The sequence below is a fragment of the Phaethon lepturus genome, unplaced genomic scaffold (genome assembly GCF_000687285.1).
Source record: "Phaethon lepturus isolate BGI_N335 unplaced genomic scaffold, ASM68728v1 scaffold5451, whole genome shotgun sequence".
Lineage (NCBI taxonomy): Eukaryota > Metazoa > Chordata > Aves > Phaethontiformes > Phaethontidae > Phaethon > Phaethon lepturus.
In genome coordinates this window covers 27392-32306 of record NW_010516837.1, presented here as the reverse complement: position 1 = coordinate 32306, position 4915 = coordinate 27392, and positions in this window count along the sequence as shown.

Genomic DNA, 4915 nt, shown 5'->3' with positions numbered 1-4915 from the left:
AAAGAAAACTGCTGTAGTTAATTTCTTAAGTAAATAGGCGTGCACGGAATCAAGCCACATAAGTCACCGAGAAGCTTCCCAATGAAGTTTGATTAGAGCCTATTTTCTTCCTAGCTCAAAAGGAGAACGTTTTTCAATACCTGAAATCAAAAAAAGGTAAAAAAGTACTAGCTTTTAGTTTAATATCTTTGTAACTCTCTTTGTAACTTTTCTCAGATCACAATGAGGGAAACCTTTTTATCAGCTTCTGTTTAGGAAATTTAAAATAAAGACCTATGACCAAATGCTAACAATCCTTACTAACACCTGTGCAGAGAACAGACAGTGGCAATTATACAGACATGCACGGCACATGCAGCATCCTAACACTGCACAGATAGTTTTACAAATCAACAAAAAATACTTATTAGGAAAGGTAAAATGTTTATACAGTTTTAAAACAGCTGAAAAATAAGATTGAAGATCTGTACTCAATCCAGTTCTGTCAGCTCTACACAATAGAATACCAATCAAAAATCCATGTGCACAACTATAGATAGATTATAACCATTTCAGTTACAATGACCAAGCAGTAATTTTTACAGGCAGTTAAACAGGAAGCTGATTTTTCATATCAAACACAATGACACACTGAAGCTTTAACAAATGTATGGAGACTATCAAGGAAAATTAAGTTAAAATGAGTAAAGTGTCAGATTCGTACCACAGTGCTTTGTAAATTCTCACAAGAGGATATGTCTCAGACAATAACTTTCTAAAAACAGAAAACAGAGACTCTCCCACCATGCCAGGGCAAGGGGAAAGTATTTATTTATTTATCTAATAGATATTTAACAGGCAGATTCACATTAACTCCTACAACTCAGTTTCATTTGGAAGCTATGTGAACACCACAAATGTCATCTATTTTTTCAACCTCCTCTCATAAAAACACTGAGGTTTATAGTCCTTTGAGTAAAGATGACTGGACTAGAGTCCCTCTGGAGATCATCATTTCTTCTCCTTAACTGACCTAGGCAACTGCTGTTTAACAATACACGAGGCACTCCCTCCTCACCAAAGGCTTTGCGTCTTGCTTTTAATGTTTTTCATCAGCTTTGTCATCAGTAACTCTGAATAAAAGCCTCAATCAGCCTCCCGTACTGTGGTACAGATGGAAACTTAAGCCTTACAGGCCATCTCATCAACATAGCTTCTTGACTCGCAGTCCAAATATAAGCAGACTCCTGTTTAATAAGGCAACAGCTCTCAAGTATGTTGAGCTTGTAGGCTTGACTAAGTGGTGATAAAATGCTTTTGTGAATTAGGACTACTTTCTAGCTAACACCTGTTTGGGACCTCTTGCAATCATGCCAGTTAACATCTTTTAAAAGCACACCCTTCTGCAGGTCATAATGGGTAAGTAAAACCCAAACCAAAACAAAAACCACCCTAGCTCCCCCTCCTCCTCCCCCAGCAACCCAAGGCATGCTTACTCTTGGAATCAGAGAGCAGCTGAGCTGACATGTGGTTCACTTGCCAGCTTTCTGAAATTGCAGTACTGGGGAACTCTAGGATTTTGATATTCAAACTCTGTATTTGTACCGCCAACATTTAACCTCACATTCCAGGGCGGGGTTGGGCTCAGAGCCTGGGACATTCCAAAAAGCATTCCAACCAGCAAGGCCCCGGAGGTAGCCCCAGAGTGAGCGCATCCATGCTAAAAGGCTAGTAAAAATATCTCTGCATTCCCATTCACGTTTCTAATAAGCAGAGTACATGTAGGCTACACAGAGGACAAGTTACAGCTCTTCCCATACCCATGGATCACACTTTGGCAGGTATCGTTATGAATAGTTTCTGCAGCATCAGTATCAAGAAACAAAACACAACTGCTTTTTTGTTTGCTTGCTGTAGCCTTGTGACAGAAAAAAAACCAGTTGCTTCACTGAATTCCGTAAGATTAATAGTGAAACATTTTCACTAAGCAAATACTTAAAGTAGAGCACATTTTTGGTTCATATGGATCAAATACCATATTCACACCCCATTAAAATTAAAAAAAAAAAGAAAAAAAAAAAAGAAAAGAGATTTCTGAAGAGTAAGGCTAAATATCCTCCAAGCCAACTGTGGTCTCAATTGCCACCCTATGCAAGAATGCAGAAGTGCAATGGCTGGGTGGTTAAATACTGCAGAAGTCAGCGTATTTTAAAAAAAAAAAATTAAAAATCTGCCACCTTCTGTTTATGAAAGGTATAGCAGAAAAGAGAAGCACAGGAGAAACTCGTACAAAGTCACCAGTGTAGTTTGTTCTTTAAAACTAATGTGAATAGAACATTTTCTATAAGGAAAGCATTGATCACTGAAATAATTACTTTAAAAACAGTGCTAAGGAGGGAACATACATAGTAAATACAGGTATCCTATCGGTAGAACTGGTTAGGATGAATTGAATGATCAAAGTAGGACAGTACGTCACACATTGGTTGTAATAAGAGTTAAGAGGAATGAAAGCATGTAACAAAGTCATTAAACCAACATTCTGACATGCACACACACATACATACAACTGCAGCTTTTCTTTAGTTCTTTTTGAAACCAATCAAGGGTGCCAAACACGTTATGCTTTCTAGCCATTTGCCAGAATTTACAGCCCTTCTATATTTAGCATTGAATGCTCATTCCAACTGAGTGAGTCCTTGCTCTCATTTTCACATGCTCAGTTTGGCCTAGCTACGGCCATCCATAATTACAGCGCAGACAACCTCATTAATGTATACAACTATTACAATGAATTAAGAGGAGTAAGCGTAAGCATTGGTGACCACATAATAATTTAAGTAATGCACTTACTAAAAAACAGAAACACAACCCCTACAACTTTTAGCCCTCGTTTGGGTTGATATAAATACAACACCTATACTTCACAGACTAGCATTACCATAGTATTTGTTTCAGCTCATAGAGAACTATATATCCAGTATTATCCAATTCTCTCCATCGACCAAACCAAGGCACGTATTCTGTAACACAAGGTGACTAGTAAAGCATCTACATGCTAGGGTATTCACGCAACTTCTGTTTAGGCATCTCTCCAACTATAGTTCCATGTGAATTTTTGACAGCATGCTGCAGACATCTGCTCAGCTGTTCAACATAAAACCAAATTTTACACATTCTCAACTGCCACCAGAGTCACCTCTATCTCACCATAAAACTCAATTCAGAGCACCTGTTTAAGTCAATTGGACGGAAGCAATGTGAAAAATCTACGCAGGCTACACCTCACTAAAGGGCAGGGAGGATGCATGTTCACATCACGTGACAAAATATCAGGAGAAAAAAAAAAGGTACAAATACTGTTATGAAAGCCTTGCCTTCTGTACTGAATGATCCCATCTCTTTTCTGAAAGAGGTCCATATTGGCTGTGGTAGACTTTCTCCTAAGTGATTTTTCTTTGGGATTTTCTATGAGCCAAGACAGAAATTACATGCTCCCCATGATCAGCTTATCTACACAGTGTTCCCAATCTACTGTAATTTCCACCAACCCATACTAATTGCTGCCATACAAGTGCGCACCGTATTTAGGTACCACCACCTATAATAATTACGGTTTATCCAAAGGTTCAATTTTAGTTTTAGACAGGTAACAACGACCAGAGATGAAGCCAGGTTCTAAGTGGCAGGACAAGAGACAACGGGCTCAAATGGAAAGACGGGATATTCCATGTAGAAACAAGAAGAAAAAAAAAACCACTTTTTTTTTTTTACCATAAGGGTGATCAAAGACTGGAACAGGTTGTGAAAAAAAGGTCATGGACTCTCAATCCTTAGAGATCCATGAAAACCAGCTAGACACAGTCCTGGGAAACTTGCTCAAGCTGACCCTGCTTTGAACAGGGGGGTTGGACCAGATGATCTCCAGAAGTCCCTTCCAAGCTCAAACATTCTAAAAGATTCAGATTTTTAAATAGGAGGACTATTTATGAACTACATCAAAGTGAATTATATTTTGTATGTTCTTTATACAAAATACTTTAGAGATCATAGCATGATACCCCTGTCATTTTGTTTTCAGACCAGAACTGATAACCTGAAGATCCCTATTGAGGGAAACTAACCCTCCATTTCAGTAAACCATTAATAACTGAAAACCCTGAATTCTCTTCATCCATGAAGACATTCTTTTGGGGATTCAAAACTGTAATTTAAATCAGACAAGCTCAGCTGGACTGCCATGAAATCAAGAGTGGGTCTGTATCCTCTCTTGCTCTCTTGGCATATAGCATGTACTTATAGTTTACTTTAATAGGAAGTTATGATGCTGGTAAATTAAGAAGAGAACATGTGCCTTTGATTAAGGCCACCAGTATCATTAACAGCTAAATACTGGGGCAAACTAGGTCACATTTCAAGAACAAACACATAAGGCCATATTTGGATGCCCATTATTGCACGTCATATACATGTAGACATTTACTAGAACTTCCAAGTTCAAAAGAACAAAACAGCTCGACGTGCCTTCATTCAACAAATTCATGGCTACAGGGCTGGGCTCCAACTCCTTATTGGAAAGGCACAGTTTTAATTCCTAAGACCAGGAAAGTATGGTTAATTCTTACTGTCATATTTCTGGAGGTAAAGTATAGTAAAAATTATGAAAGAATGTTATTTTCATGCTTAGTGTTATACTTTCTAAGTCCTTCTCTCTGCAAAAAGCTTTTTCTTGATATATGACGGGTGTAAATAAAGCTTGCAAGACATGCATAAAACTCATTTGACAAAACCATGTCTACTTAGCTACTAATATTTTCCTACATTAATTTTTCTGATTAACTACATAGTGCCATAATGAATCCATCTGCTTATGGGTGATGTATTCATGTATCTCTTACCAGCACACTGAAACAAGTAATAGAACCAATGACAAAAC